We start from the raw sequence: 16,436 nt of genomic DNA on the forward strand, positions 1-16,436 counted from the left end.
CCCAAAGCTGATAATGTCCCCACATCCAGCAGCATCAAAACCACGGTACCCAGCAAAGAGCTCCCCCGGCGCTGAGGGAGGCCAAGCCAGGCTGCCAGCACAGTGGTGACCACAGGGACGCCTGCGACTTGTCCCTTACTGCCCCCCACCCCATAGCCCCCACCCAGCGCACCCTGAACTGAGCCTCGGGCGGCCCTGTGATGATGACCATCCGCTCGCTGCCCTCGGGACCTTCTGCCGGGGCGATCTGGGGAGGGATGGGGGAGAGGGAGCATGAGCGCGGCCCCCACTTTGGCGAGACCTTCCCTCTGTGGCATTTCCCCCCCAGTGCAGGGCAACCCCCCCATGCAGGAGCATCGCCTCCCACCCGAGCCGGGGTGATAACCGGGTGCTGCAGGCCTGGCCTTCTACTAACGACAGGCCGGAGAGGTGGGCACATGCCAACCTCATGAAGTTCAATGAGGCCCAGTGCAAGGTCCTGCACCTGGGTCGGGGCAATCCCAAGCCCAAATCCAGGCTGGGCGGAGAATGGATGGAGCGCAGCCCTGGGGAGAAGGACCTGGGGGTGCTGATTGATGAGAAGCTCAACATGAGCCGGCAACAGGTGATCACAGCCCAGAAAGCCATCCATATCCCAGCCTGCATCAGAAGTGTGGCCAGCAGGGCAAGGGATGTGGTTCTGCCCCTCTGCTGCGTTCTGGTGAGACCCCACCTGGAGTACTGCGTCCAGCTCTGGAGGCCCCAACATAGGAAAGACATGGACCTGCTGGAGCGGGGCCAGAGGAGGCCACAGAGATGCTGAGAGGGCTGGAGCCCCTCTGCTGGGAGGACAGGCTGAGCGTTGGGGTTGTTCAGCCTGGAGCAGGCGCCGGCCGGGGGGGCTCTGTACAGACCCGAGAGGTACGCCCAGGAGCTCCATGGTGGGAGAGAAAACGAGGGTCAGTGACGGCCCCAGTGTGCCAGACCCTTCCCCGCCACCCCCAGCCCGACGCAGAGCAGTGTGCCACCACAGTGAGCCCGGCAGGGACACAGGGACAACCCTTCAGGCCCTGAAACCCCCCCTCACAGAGCACGGGGGCACCCGAGGGTGCATTGGGGTGAGCTGCAGCCCCGACCCAGCACCCAGGTACCCCCAGTTCCTCCCCGCTGCCATCTTTCTGCCTGTGTCCTGCCTTTGTAGGGGAAAACCGGCCCCAACGGCCTCTCAGAGCAGCCGTAACCCCGCAAAGCTGAAACCGTGCTGTGACCACCATCGGTCCCCTGTGCAGAAAGTAGGGGTTGGCGAGAACCGAGCACCATGTCTGGTTTGGCTCTGATTTCCATCATCGTTTCACTTTTCCAGGTCCAAGAGAAGAGAAAGCCAAGGCTGAGGAAGATGTTCCCCCAAGACCTGGGCTGGGGACAGGGGGGAAAGCAGCAAGGGGTGCGTGCCAGCACCCCAACCCAAGTCAACCCAGCCCAAAGCCTCGTCAACTCTTCCATGTCTCAAATCCATCAGAAATCTCCCCTGGCAGTAGACACAACTCTCCTGCTCTGCATTCCAGCAAGTGCAACCAGGTGCTACCTGCAAACCACCATTTCTCACATGGAGGACGAGCAGACCCAGCTCCCCTGCCCAGGCTGGACGCCGCTCTCGCTCCCAGCCCTCTAGTTAAACCCGCTGCGCCGAGGTTGTGCTCCTTCTCACATTGAGCCCATGCTCCCTGTGTCCACCCTCTGCTTCTGGCCATGGGCTGCTCCATGGCTCCTGCACCAACATGTCCTCTCCTGCCCAGCCAATCCTCAAGGCCAGGGTGGACACCGCACCTCCTCACTTCCCTCCCTTCACCAGGAGGCTCATTCCTTCTCCTCCATCCTTCCCAGGTCTCTACAGCTCCACAGTTGAAGCTACTGCCACTGGCCCCAGGTCCTGCTGAGGATGCAGTCAGAAATGACCACTCCACGGTGTGAAACGTAAAGTACTTGGGTGGAAGGAGCAGAGGCCTCACCAGGGTGGCTTCAATAAGGTCCCACAAAGTTTTGGGCTGAAGGGGGTCCCACCAAACACTGCCCTTTGGGACACCTGCCCAGCTCTTCTCCAATACGCCAACAAATGCTCAACCAGACGCTTCCCCAAGGCCGCGCTTGCTCGGGCGGTCGCCGCGGGCAGAGCATCCTCCCGCACAGGCAGACCAACCGACCCTTCTCAGTGCCTTCCGGGGCCACCGCGCACATCACACTCACATGCCCCTCCGCACCACCAGCCTGGCACTCACCCTTCTCCTCCGACGGCTCTGCTGCTGGCGTTGCCAGGAGAAGAAAACAGCACAAGTAAACTTCAGACAACAGCACAAGTGAACTTCAGAACTCAGCTTGGCCACTGCAGTTAAAGACAGTAAGAAGAGATTCTCTGAGTATATCAATAGAAAAAGGAAGATTAGGGAAAATGTAGGCCCACTGGCGAATGAGACAGGTGCCCTAGTGGTGGAAGACACAGAGAAGGCAGAGTTCCTGAATGCCTTCTTTTCTTCGGTCTTCACTGCTAAAGCTGTCCCTCACGAATCCCATACTCTAAAGGCAAAGGAGAAGGTCTGGAGAGAGGAAGATTTTCCCTCAGTTGAGGAGGACCGGGTCAGAGACCACTTGGCCAAGCTGGACATTCATAAGTCCATGGACCCTGACGAGATGCACCCGCGAGTGCTGAGAGAGCTGGCGGATGTTATTGCTGGACCACTCTCCATCATCTTTGAAAGGTCATGGAGAACAGGAGAGGTGCCTGAGGACTGGAGGAAGGCTGACATCACTCCGATCTTCAAAAAAGGCAAGAAGGAGGACCCAGGGAACTACAGACCAGTTAGTCTCACCTCTGTCCCTGGGAAAGTAATGGAGCGACTCATTCTGGATATCATCTCCAAATACGTTGAGGAACAGGAAGTTATTGGAAGTGGTCAACATGGATTTACCAAGGGTAAATCATGCTTGGCCAATCTGATAGCTTTCTATGATGTTATAAGTGGTTGGCTGGATGAGGGGAGAGTCGTAGATGTCACCTACCTTGACTTTAGCAAGGCTTTTCACACTGTCTCCCATAACATCCTCATTGGGAAGCTGAGGAAGTATGGGCTAGATGAGGTGACAGTGAGGTGGATCGAGAGTTGGCTGCGGGACAGAACTCAGAGGGCTGTGATCAGCGGCACAGAGTCTAGTTGGAGGCCTGTAACCAGTGGTGTCCCCCAGGGGTCAATAGTGGGTCCAATTTTGTTTAATATATTCATTAATGACCTGGATGAGGGGACAGAGTGTATCTTCAGCAAGTTTGCCGATGATACCAAACTGGGTGGGGTGGCTGACACCCCAGAGGGCCGTGCTGCCATCCAGCGTGACCTGGACAGGCTGGAGAGCTGGGCAGAGAAGAACCTAATGAGGTTCAACAAAAGCAAGTGCAAGGTCCTGCACCTGGGGAGGAAGAATGTAAAGCACCAGTATCGGTTAGGGGCGGACCTGCTGGGAAGTAGCTCTGAGGAGAAGGATCTGGGGCTCATGGTAGACAGTAAATTATCCATGGCCCAGCAATGTGCCCTTGTTGCCAAAAAGGCCAATGGCATCCTGGGCTGCATAGGGAAGAGTGTGGCCAGTAGGTCGAGGGAGGTCATTCTCCCCCTCTACTCTGCACTGGTGAGGCCACAACTGGAATACTGTGTCCAGTTTTGGGCTCCCCAGTTCAAGAGGGACAGGGAACTGCTGGAGCGAGTCCAGCGAAGGGCAACTAAGATGATGAAGGGATTGGAGCATCTGCCTTCTGGGGAAAGGCTGAGAGAGCTGGGACTCTTTAGCCTGGAGAAGAGAAGGCTGAGGGGAGACCTTATTATGGCGTACAAGTATCTAAAGGGTGGGTTGAAGGAGGATGGAGCCAGGCTCTTTTCAATGGTTCCCAGTGACAGGACGAGGGGCAATGGGCACAAGTTAGAACACAGGAAGTTCCGTTCAAATACACGGAAACACTTCTTTACGGTGAGGGTGACAGAGCACTGGCCCAGGCTGCCCAGGGAGGTTGTGGAGTCCCCTTCCCTGGAGATTTTCAAGACCCACCTGGATGCAGTCCTGAGTCCTGTGCTCTGGGCAATCCTGCTTTAGCAGGGGAGTGGGGCTGGATGATCTCTAGAGGTCCCTTCCAACTCTGAAAACTCCGTGATTCCGTGATTCCATAGCAGAAATTGCTAAAATAGTATTAACTGCACGAGAGTCCAGGAGATTGGGCATCTCAGACTGAGTTTGTGCTTAAGGAAAGTTCAGAGTTACAAGATTGCCCTGATCCAACAAAATCTAATGCAGATGCTTCAAAACTTAAGCGACAGCCTCACTCTGATTTGCCAGGATGTTATGAATCACCTATGAAGAAGTCTAATACTGCAAGTTTCACAGGGGAAGGTACTATTTTAGCAGACTTTAATGAAGATGTCCCTTTTTGATATGATCCAGTTGAAAAATGGAGGCAAATAAAGCAAAAGGCACTGGACAGTGGAGATACAGCATGTGGAAATGCAATAGCGTGTCCCGTCTTACGACGAACGGATCAGCCTAATGAGCACTCGCCTTTTCCTTATGGAGTAATTAAAGACTTGAGACAAACTCTTATGCAAAATGGGTTAAGTGCACCACATACTCAAAGTTTGCTACAAGGAATATTTGGGGGGAATGAGTTAACACCCTATGATATTTGGCAAATTACACGTTTAATACTTACTCCTACACAAATGGTATTATTTGAGTCAATGTGGAAATCTGCTTGCCAAGCGGCAGCCCTTGCAAGCAGCGAATGCTGCTGCGAAAGAGTCTTTGTTAACGCAGCTTGTTGTGGGAAATGCTAATTATGAATGTCAGTGTATTTTGCGTTCATTACAAAATCCAACGATAGTGCAAATGATTGAGGCACGTCAAAGAACCGGTTCTAACTCTCATAACATGGAGATGTTGGCGACAACTTTTGCTGCAGCGGTGAAAGTACGAGGAAGTTGGTTTTTGTGTGGGCCGGCTATAGCCCAGCGGTTACTTTGGTCTTTCACAAGTGTGTCGCGTGAATCAGTCAGATCATTCAGAATCTGTGCATAAAAACATTCAAATGTTAAAGGAGGGGGTCAGAAAGTTGCAAGTAGACAATGAATGGAATTGGTTGAACGATTTGTTATCTGGTTGGGGAATTACAGGATGGATAGCTGCAATTATTAAGACAGGATTAATGATATTGATCATAACTTTTTTTATAGCATTAATTGTTCCATGTTTATACTCTTGTCTGCAAAGGGCCCTGCAGAAGATGATAAACTCGGCGTTTCTAATTGAAAAACAAAAAAGGGGGAGATGTGGGGACTGAGGCAAAAGAAGGGTTAAGTGGGGTAGAGCTAATAGGGAGGAATAAGCAGCTGCAGCACTGTTCTGGCAGACCACGAAGTTGTGTGAAGCTCCTCCCGAGATAAGGAGGTGCTGCTCACAGGGAAGAGAGATTCCCTTTTCGGTGGGAACGTGATCTTTTGGAGTACGCGATGGTGTAAACAAGCCAAGTAGGCAATTACTGCCGTGGTAGAAAAGTATGTAAAGAGCACGCTTGCTTAATACAGCGGATGTCGGTTTCGATCCTGCATATCGCAGTCCGCGCGTTCCCACCGCCACACGCCCCCTCCCCCGCGGGCCGCCCCCCGGCCCCGGCAGCGCCCCGCTCCGCCCGCCCGCCCCCGCCCCGGGCAGGAGCTCCCCGAGCCCGCGCCGCCCCGCCGGAGCGCAGCGGGACGAGCAGCTGCAGCGCCCGGTGCCGCGGGGCCGGTTCCTGCGCGCCGTCACCCGCGGCGGGAGGAGCCGCACCGCGCCCGCGGGCACCGGCGGGGCTCGGCTCCGCTCGGATGGGGTCGGCGGGGGTCGGCGGGGGTCGGATCTGTTCGGCCCATCCATCCCCCAGTGGTGGGAGGGGAGAAGGGAACCCCCCCTCTTTGCCAGCGCCGCCTCCTCCCCACAGTGTCCCCCAGAGAAGGCTCTGAACTCGGGACAATGCCAACGCGGGGGGGGACTGCAGTCTCTGCCCTCCGGCACCCACTCCGAGGGGATCTTCCGCTCTCTGACCATCTCCTGCTCCCGCTGCGGGGAGTTCCTGCTCTGGATGGATCCAGCCGGTTATGGAGGTATCGAGGGAAGTTGGACTCTCGCGTCCGCTACGGGGAGGTCAGAGCTGGGAAGCGCTCCGTACCCCGGCAGCAGCGGGGAGGGTCGAGCTGAGCAGGGAGGTGTTGGCCGGGCAGGAGGAACTGCTGCGCTGTCCCTGTGTCCCTCCAGAAGGACAGCGGCAAGAGAGGAGTGTGGGAGGAGGAGGTGGCGGGGGCAGAAGAGGAGGGGGAAGGGGAGCCGAACGCGGAGGAGCTGCGGGAGAAGAGCTGGACCATGGGGCTGTCCTGCCCCCCGCTGCCGGGCACGGGGGTCTGGGGGCACCGAGGGCTGGAGCTGTGCTCCGCAGGGCTGTGCTGGCCCCCAGGTGTGGTTTTAATGTTGAATTTCTGTAAATAACTGGCTTGTAGAAGGCATGTGTAGATTTGGGGAGGGGGGAAGCAGGAGCTGTGGCCGTGGGGGGGTGCATGCAGCTGAGGGGGTGGAGCTGTGACCTTGCTGGGCAGGAAGGACCACGGACCTGTCCGTGTCTGATCCCTGCAGCCCCCCCGGCTGTCCCCCTGCAGCTCTAGGGGAAGGGGCTGCCAGCGTCGGACAGGCGGCTCCTGCTCCTGCCCCCCTCCGGGGAAAAGTGTCCCCGGGGCTGCGGGCAGAGCCCCTCCTGTGCTCCCCGGGGGCTCTCGGGACAACGCCAAGGTGCCGTCAGGGGCGACCTCCTCTTGCAGTAGCAGCGGGGGGGGCAATGCCGCCCGAACCAAGGTGCCTGCCTGTGTCAGGTTCTGCAGGCAGCCTGTGGGCAGGGACGGTGCCCGGAGGGGGCTGGGGGGACTCCGCGCTCTTCCCACATGCCTGCAGCAGGGCAAGCAGCCCCAGGACCCTCCAGCTCCCCACGAGCGCTGGGGGATGTGCCTGTCCCCACCATGGCCCCGCTGGGGGGAAACAACATCCAGAGAGACATTGCAACATGGCAAAATGCATAGCAAGAGTAGTAGCTAAGAGGTTCCTGAATGGTGACCCTGGGGCAGCTCTACCTTGGAAGTGGCAGAGAGCAGAGCCATCTGGAGCCATAGAGCAGCGGCTTTGGCAACCAGATAAGGACAGTTGACCAAAACAATACAGTGATTAAAAAGGAGTCAACGACTCCCAGAGGATTCTGAAGGACTATCCGAGAGACTATAATGCGCATACCGGGGTGGGTAGTAGCCTATGGTAATGAGTTCCCGGAAAAGTAACGAACATGTTAAGCATTTCCCCAAAACCTTGTGAATGTGTATATATAGCATGTCTGTAAGCTGTATAACTAACCCTTTACGGTGTGCAAGTTTGGAGGAGCGATCCCCCTTGCACCCAGCGCTGCAATAGACATAGCTGCTTTATAACTCTGCGTGAGCTGTGGAGTTTGTTTCCGCACCTCAGCACTGCAGGGCTCAAGGATGGGGACCCCCCGTCCCCCCCCCCCCGTCCCCTCCCTTCTGCCCGCAGGGAGCAGCCCCAGGCAGGGATGCTGAGCACGGGGGTTTCTTGACAGGCCTGGGGCTGGCAGCGGTGACACTTGGCTGTAGGACATGTCCCACCCAGGCAGGGGTGCAACTCCTTCTGGGGGCAGCATGTCACTGAGAGCTGGGGGGGACTTGGATGGTCTCGGGCAGAGCGAGTGTTACCCCAGCCTGCCACCATGGCCCTTTGCGGCTCCGGCGGTACCCGGGCAGGGACGGGATGGGCTGGCCTGAGGCTGGAGCACCCGAGGGTGATGCCCCCCCCACCACAGAGCATCCTCAGACCAATGGGTGCTGTGGAGATGGTGGGGCAGGGCTGGATAAAGGATGTGGGGCAGCGGGGCCAGGGCAGGGCCAGGGCCATCACCTGTAGCTGTAGCCAAGGGGAAGCCGAAGTCCTTTTGGGGTGAAGGTGGTGGAAGGAGTAGCAAGGGCGGCACTCGCTGTCGGACAGGTCCAGGTTGCAGTTCCAGCCGATGGTCACACTGATCATCCAGTCCTGCAGCAGGGACCAGCAGACCTCGCACAGTGCCAGCACGCTGCGGGCACAGCATCCCAACGGGCACGGCACCACCATGGTCACAGCATCTCCAGGGGCACGGCATCCCCATGGGTACAGCACCTATGTCCCTGCAGACGTAGAATCTCCACAGACATGGCAATCCCCCAGGCACAGCACCCCAGTGGGCATGGGAACCCCCACGGGCATGGCATCCCTGCGGGCACAGCATGTCCACGGCTATGGCATCCCTGGGGGCATGGCAGCATCCCCCCAACCCACACTGCTGTCGCCCGGCCACGAGCACAGCCCCATCCTCGCCCTCCCCAGCAGGACGGGGCTGGGTTGCCACAGGCGTTGGGCCACAGGCCCTTGCCAGGGACGCCGTTGGCACTGCCTGCTGGCCCAAGAGTGCCCGGGAAGGGGCTTCCCAGAGGAGCTGGCCGGGCAGCAAGGAGCAGGTCCCAAAGGACGGGAAGACGCTGGGGACGGGCAGGGGGGCAGAGAGCGGGGGAAGGATGGAACAGCGTGGAGTGCCTCTCCTGGGGGGGACTTGTCTGCTCCCGCAGGTGCAGAGGGCAGGGAGGGCCCTGCGGGGACGCTGCGCTGCTCGGCCACCCGCCCCCCCATCCCCGGCAGAGGCGGGAGGGAGTCCCGGGGAGGCGGCACTGCCTCGCTCCGGCCGCGCCTGCCGCCTGCTCCCCCCGCCCGGCTCGGCCCGGCTCTGCCCGCACGGCTGGCTGGATCGGCTCGGCTCGTCTGGGCTCGGCTCGAGTGGGCTGCGACCCTGCGGGCCCGGGCCGGGCCGTGCGGCGGGAGCCCCGGCGGAGCGGCGGGGCAGGTGTGGGCGCGGAGGGGGCCGGGGGTCCCGGTGGGTGCGTGCGGGGGCTGCGGGCAGGGGGCGTGTGGGCCTCGCTCCGCGGAGGCTGCGGAGGCCGCGGCGGGGCCCGAGGGCAGAAGCGCGGGGCCGGCGGGCCCGTGAGCGGGTCCCCGCGGGAGCGGGCAGCGGCGCAGCCGTCGGGCGTCCCCCGGGCGCGGCCCCGCCCCTGCCCGCTGCTGCCGGGGGTCTGGCGGGGCGGCCGTCGGCGGGCAGCGGGGGTGCGGAGAGGGGCCGGGCTGCGGCCGCTGGCTGCGCTCCCCCCGGTGCCGGCGGGGACGGGGACGGGGACGGGGACGGGCCCGGGGAGAGGCGGGCTGGCGGCGGGGCAGAGGCTGCGGGGCTCCCCCGGGGCACAGGGTCGGGCCCGGGCCGGTGGAGACGCTCTCGGGCTGCGGCTGGGACAGACGAGGCCCAGCCGGCGGCTCTGGCAGAGGAGACGGAGGCTCCGCTTCGATTGCCCGCTCCGTCCTGAGGCAGCATGGCGCCTGCAGCCTGTGCAAGCAGGCCGTGCCCGGCCCAGGGCAGAAGACCCCCGGGGGGCTCGTGCAGGGAGGTCCCGGAGGTGCCCCTGCCAAGCTGGCACAGGGAGGAGAGGCGGAGGGATGGAGGGCACCGCTGGACTCCCGCTCCTGCCAGGACAGGGAACCGCTGGCCACAACTGGCCCCGAGGAGCCCTGGCAAGGGGCCGTGCTCGGGGCTGCAGAGGAAGGCGAAAAACGCCCGGGGGCCCGTGCCAGTGTGCCCCGGGGAAAAAATTCCTTCCTGACCCCAAAAGTGGCGATGGGCTGTTCCCTGAGGACTCGAGCAAGACCTTTTGCGAGGCCTCCAGGGCAGCGGTGGCTCCAGGGGACACCAGCACTCCCAACCCCTCCTCTGCTTCCACTGGGGGCACCTCAGGGCCGTCCCAGCATGTAAAACTGACATGGTTTTCTCTACCCAAACACTCTTTTTCTATGAAAATGTATCCTACAGGGTCCACACAAGACTCCTCCCAGGCAACTCCTGCAGGCTCTTGATCACAGCTTTAGGGACGTGAGATCCCAGGAAGCAACCCCAGACTCGTCCAGGGAAGATACCCGAGATGATTTTTCTCCTTGGACAATACTCCATCCTCTGGGATGCACCCGAGACTTATCCCAGCTATGTCCCAGGTATGGCCCTGAGTCTTTTTTTCCAGTGTTTTGGTGACCTGTGATCCCGGGTAGCAACCCCAGACTCCTACAGGGAAGATACCCGAGATGATTTTTCTCTCTTGACAGTGGTCCATCCTGCGGGATCTACCCAGAAGTCCTCCCAGGCATCTCCCGCAGAGTTTTCTCCAATGCTTTAGGGCCCTGTGATCCTGGGTACCAACCCCAGACTCCTCCAGGGAAGATACCCAAGAGGATTTTTCTCCTTGGACAATGCTCCATCCTCTGGGATTCACCGGAGACTCCTCGCAGGTATGTCCCTGATTCTTTTTTCCGGTGGTTTGAGGCCCTGTGATCCCGGGTAGCAACCCCAGACTCCTCCAGGGAAGATACCCGAGATGATTTTTCTCCTTGGACTATTGTCCATCCTTCGGGATGCACCCGGGACTCCTCCCAGCTCTGTTTCTGAGTGTTTTCTTCCTGGGGTTTAGGGCCCTGTAATCCCAGGTAGCAACCCCAGACTCCTCCAGGGAAGATACCCAAGATGATTTTTCTCCTTTGACAATGCTCCATCCTGCGGGATGCACCCGAGACTCCTCGCAGGTATGACACCGAGTCTTATTTCCGGTGATTTAGGGCCCTGTGATCCCGGGTAGCAACCCCAGACTCCTCCAGGGAAGATACCCAACATGAATTTTCTCCTTGGGCAATGCTCCATCCTCTGGAATTCACCGGAGTTTCCTCACAGGTATGTCCCTGAGACATTTTTCCGGTGGTTTAGGGTCCTGTCATCTGAGGTAGCAACCCCAGACTCCTCCACGGAAGATACCCGAGATGATTTTTCTCTCTTGACAGTGGTCCATCCTGCGGGATCTACCCAGAACTCCTCCCAGGCATCTCCCGCAGAGTTTTCTCCAAAGCTTTAGGGCCCTGTGATCCCGGGTAACAACCCCAGACTCCTCCAGGGAAGATACCCGAGATGATTTTTCTCCTTGGGCAATGCTCCATCCTCTGGAATTCACGGGAGGTTCCTCACAGGTATGTCCCTCAGTCTTTTTTCTGGTGGTTTAGGGTCCTGTCATCTCAGGTAGCAACCCCAGACTCCTCCAGGGAAGATACCCGAGATGATTTTCCTCCTTGGACAGTGCTCCATCCTCTGGGATGCACCTGAGATTCCTCCCAGTCGCCTCCCGCAGATATTTTTCCTGTGGTTTGGGGCCCTATAATCCTGGATAGCAAGACCAGACTTCTCCAGGGAAGATATCTGAGATGATTTTTCTCCTTGGACAATTCTCCATCCTGCTGGATGCACCCGAGACTCCTCGCATCTCTGTTTCTGAGTGTTTTCTTCTTGTGGTTTAGGGTCCTGTGATCCCAGGTAGCAACCCCGGACTCCTCCAGCGAAGATACCCCAGATGATTTTTCTCCTTTGACAATGCTCCATCCTGCGGGATGCACCCGAGACTCCTCGCAGGTATGTCACCGAGTCTTATTTCTGGTGATGTAGGGTCCTGTCATCTCGGGTAGCAACCCCAGACTCCTCCAGGGAAGATACCCGACATGAATTTTCTCTTTAGAATCTGCTCCATCCTCTGGGATGTACCCCTGACTCCTCCCAGGTGTCTCCCGCAGACTTTTCTCTAGTGGTTTAGGTATCTGAAATCCCAGGTAGCAACCCCAGACTCCTCCAGGGAAGATACCCGAGATGATTTTTCTCCTTGGGCAATGCTCCATCCTCTGGGATGCACCTGAGATTTCTCCCAGGCATCTCCCGCAGATATTTTTCCTGTGGTTTGGCGCACTGTAATCCTGGGTAGCAACCCCAGACTCCTCCAGGGAAGATACCAGAGATGATTTTTCTCCTTGGGCAATGCTCCATCCTCTGGGATGCACCAGAGATTCTTCCCAGTCGTCTCCCGCAGATATTTTTCCTGTGGTTTGGGGCCCTGTAATCCTGGGTAGCAAGCCCAGACTCCTCCAGGGAAGATACCCGAGGTGATTTTTCTCCTTGGACAATGCTGCATCGTCTGGGATTCACCGGAGACTCCTTGCAGGTATGTCCCTGATTCTTTTTTCCGGTGGTTTAGTGTCCTGTCATCCCGGGTAGCAACCCCAGACTCCTCCAGGGAAGATACCCGAGATGATTTTTCTCTTTAGAATATGCTCCATCCTCTGGGATGTACCCCTGACTCCTCCCAGGTGTCTCCCGCAGACTTTTCTCTAGTGGTTTAGGTATCTGAAATCCCAGGTAGCAACCCCAGACTCCTCCAGGGAAGATACCCGAGATGATTTTTCTCCTTGGGCAATGCTCCATCCTCTGGGATGCACCTGAGATTTCTCCCAGGCATCTCCCGCAGACATTTTTCCTGTAGTTTGGGGCCCTGTAATCCTGGGCAGCAACCCCAGACTCCTCCAGGGAAGATACCCGAGATGATTTTTCTCCTTGGGCAATGCTCCATCCTCTGGGATTCACCGGAGACTCCTCGCAGGTATGTCCCTGAATCTTTTTTCCGGTGGTTTAGGGTCCTGTGTTCCCGGGTAGCAACCCCAAGATGATTTTTCTCCTTGGATAATTCTCCATCCTCTGGGATGCATCCGAGACTTATCGCAGCTATGTCCCTGAGACATTTTTCTGGTGGTTTAGGGTCCTGTCATCCCGGGTAGCAACCCCACACTCCTCCAGGGAAGATACCCGAGATGATTTTTCTCTTTAGAATCTGCTCCATCCTCTGGGATGCATCTGAGACTTATCACAGCTATGTCCCTGAGTCTTTATTCCGGTGGTTTAGGGTCCTGTCATCCCAGGTAGCAACCCCAGACTCCTCCAGGGAAGATACCCGATTTGATTTTTCTCCTTGGGCAATGCTCCATCCTCTGGGATGCACCTGAGATTTCTCCCAGGCATCTCCCGCAGATATTTTTCCTGTGGTTTGGCGCACTGTAATCCTGGGTAGCAACCCCAGACTCCTCCAGCGAAGATAGCCAAGATGATTTCTCTCCTTGGACAATGCTGCATCCTGCGAGATGCACCCGAGACTCCTCCCACGCCTGTTTCTGAGTGTTCTCTTCCTGGGTTTTAGGGCCCTGTGATCCCAGGTAGCAACCCCAGACTCCTCCAGGGAAGATACCCGAGATGATTTTTCTCTTTAGAATCTGCTCCATCCTCTGGGATGTACCCCTGACTCCTCCCAGGTGTCACCCGCAGACTTTTCTCTAGTGGTTTAGGTATCTGAAATCCCAGGTAGCAACCCCAGACTCCTCCAGGGAAGATACCCGAGATGATTTTTCTCCTTGGGCAATGCTCCATCCTCTGGGATTCACCGGAGACTCCTCGCAGGTATGTCCCCGAGTCTTTTTTCCGGTGGTTTAGGGTCCTGTGTTCCCGGGTAGCAACCCCAGACTCCTCCAGGGAAGGTACCCAAGATGATTTTTCTCCTTGGATAATTCTCCATCCTCTGGGATGCATCGGAGACTTATCGCAGCTATGTCCCTGAGACATTTTTCCGGTGGTTTAGGGTCCTGTCATCCCGGGTAGCAACCCCACACTCCTCCAGGGAAGATACCCGAGATGATTTTTCTCTTTAGAAAATGCTCCATCCTCTGGGATGCATCTGAGACTTATCACAGCTATGTCCCTGAGTCTTATTTCCGGTGGTTTAGGGTCCTGTCATCCCAGGTAGCAACCCCAGACTCCTCCAGGGAATATACCCAAGATGATTTTTATCCTTGGGCAATTCTCCATCCTGCGGGATGCACCTGAGACTCCTCCCAGCTCTGTTTCTGAGTGTTTTCTTCCTGGGGTTTAGGGCCCTGTGATCCCAGGTAGCAACTCCAGACTCCTCCAGGGAAGATACCCGAGATGATTTTTCTCCTTGGGCAATGCTCCATCCTCTGGGATGCACCAGAGATTCTTCCCAGTCGTCTCCCGCTGATATTTTTCCTGTGGTTTGGGGACCTGTAATCCTGGTTAGCAACCCCAGACTCCTCCAGGGAAGATACCCGAGGTGATTTTTCTCCTTGGACAATGCTGCATCGTCTGGGATTCACCGGAGACTCCTTGCAGGTATGTCCCTGAGTCTTTTTTCCGGTGGTTTAGGGTCCTGTCATCCCGGGTAGCAACCCCAGACTCCTCCAGGGAAGATACCCAAGATGATATTTCTCTCTTGACAGTGGTCCATCCTGCCGGATCTACCCAGAACTCTTCCCAGGCGTCTCCCGCAGAGGTTTCTCCAATGCTTTAGGGCCCTGTGATCCCGGGTAGCAACCCCAGACTCCTCCAGGGAAGATACCCGAGATGATTTTTCTCTTTAGAATCTGCTCCATCCTCTGGGATGTACCCCTGACTCCTCCCAGGTGTCTCCCGCAGACTTTTCTCTAGTGGTTTAGGTATCTGAAATCCCAGGTAGCAACCCCAGACTCCTCCAGGGAAGATACCCGAGATGATTTTTCTCCTTGGGCAATGCTCCATCCTCTGGGATGCATCCGAGACATATCGCAGCTATGTCCCTGAGACATTTTTCTGGTGGTTTAGGGTCCTGTCATCTCGTGTAGCAACCCCAGACTCCTCCAGGGAAGACACCCGAGATGATTTTTCTCTCTTGACCAGTGGTCCATCCTGCGGGATCTACCCAGAACTCCTCCCAGGCATGTCCCGCAGAGTTTTCTCCAATGCTTTAGGGCCCTGTGATCCCAGGTGGCAACCCCAGACTCCTCCAGCGAAGATACCCGAGATGATTTTTCTCCTTGGACAATGCTGCATCGTCTGGGATTCACCGGAGACTCCTTGCAGGTATGTCCCTGAGTCTTTTTTCCGGTGGTTTAGTGTCCTGTCATCCCGGGTAGCAACCCCAGACTCCTCCAGGGAATATACCCAAGATGATTTTTATCCTTGGGCAATTCTCCAACCTCTGGGATACATCCAAGATTCTTCCCAGTCGTCTCCCGCAGACATTTTTCCTGTGGTTTTGGGTACTATAATCCTGGATAGCAAGCCCAGACTCCTCCAGCGAAGATAGCCAAGATGATTTTTCTCCTTGGACAATTCTCCATCCTGCGAGATGCACCCGAGACTCCTCCCACGTCTGTTTCTGAGTGTTTTCTTCCTGGGTTTTAGGGCCCTGTGATCCCGGGTAGCAACCCCAGACTCCTCCATGGAAGATACCCGAGATGATTTTTCTCTTTAGAATCTGCTCCATCCTCTGGGATGTACCCCTGACTCCTCCCAGGTGTCTCCCGCAGACTTTTCTCTAGTGGTTTAGGTATCTGAAATCCCAGGTAGCAACCCCAGACTCCTCCAGGGAAGATACCCAAGATGATTTTTCTCCTTGGGCAATGCTCCATCCTCTGGGATGCACCTGAGATTTCTCCCAGGCATCTCCCGCAGATATTTTTCCTGTGGTTTGGCGCACTGTAATCCTGGGTAGCAAACCCAGACTCCTCCAGGGAAGATACCCGAGATGATTTTTCTCCTTGGGCAATGTTCCATCCTCTGGAATTCACCGGAGGTTCCTCACAGGTATGTCCCTCAGTCTTTTTTCCGGTGGTTTAGTGTCCTGTCATCCCAGGTAGCAACCCCAGACTGCTCCAGGGAAGATACCCAAGATGATATTTCTCTCTTGACAGTGGTCCATCCTGCGGGATCTACCCAGAACACTTCCCAGGCGTCTCCCGCAGAGGTTTCTCCAATGCTTTAGGGCCCTGTGATCCCGGGTAGCAACCCCAGACTCCTCCAGGGAAGATACCCGAGATGAATTTTCTCCTTAGAAAATGTTCCATCCTCTGGGATGCATCTGAGATTCTTCCCAGGCATCTCCCGCAGCCTTTTCTCCAGTGGTTTGGAGCCCTGTTATCCCAGGTAGCAACCCCAGACTCCTCCAGGGAAGATACCCGAGATGATTTTTCTCTTTAGAATCTGCTCCATCCTCTGGGATGTACCCCTGACTCCTCCCAGGTGTCTCCCGCAGACTTTTCTCTAGTGGTTTAGGTATCTGAAATCCCAGGAAGCAACCCCAGACTCCTCCAGGGAAGATACCCGAGATGATTTTTCTCCTTGGGCAATGCTCCATCCTCTGGGATTCACCGGAGACTCCTCGCAGGTATGTCCCTGAGTCTTTTTTCCGGTGGTTTAGGGTCCTGTGTTCCCGGGTAGCAACCCCAAACTCCTCCAGGGAAGGTACCCAAGATGATTTTTCTCCTTGGATAATTCTCCATCCTCTGGGATGCATCGGAGACTTATCGCAGCTATGTCCCTGAGACATTTTTCCGGTGGTTTAGGGTCCTGTCATCCCGGGTAGCAACCCCAC

This window comes from Vanellus vanellus (assembly GCF_965231255.1).
Source record: "Vanellus vanellus genome assembly, contig: HAP1_SCAFFOLD_146, whole genome shotgun sequence".
In the NCBI taxonomy this organism is placed as follows: domain Eukaryota; kingdom Metazoa; phylum Chordata; class Aves; order Charadriiformes; family Charadriidae; genus Vanellus; species Vanellus vanellus.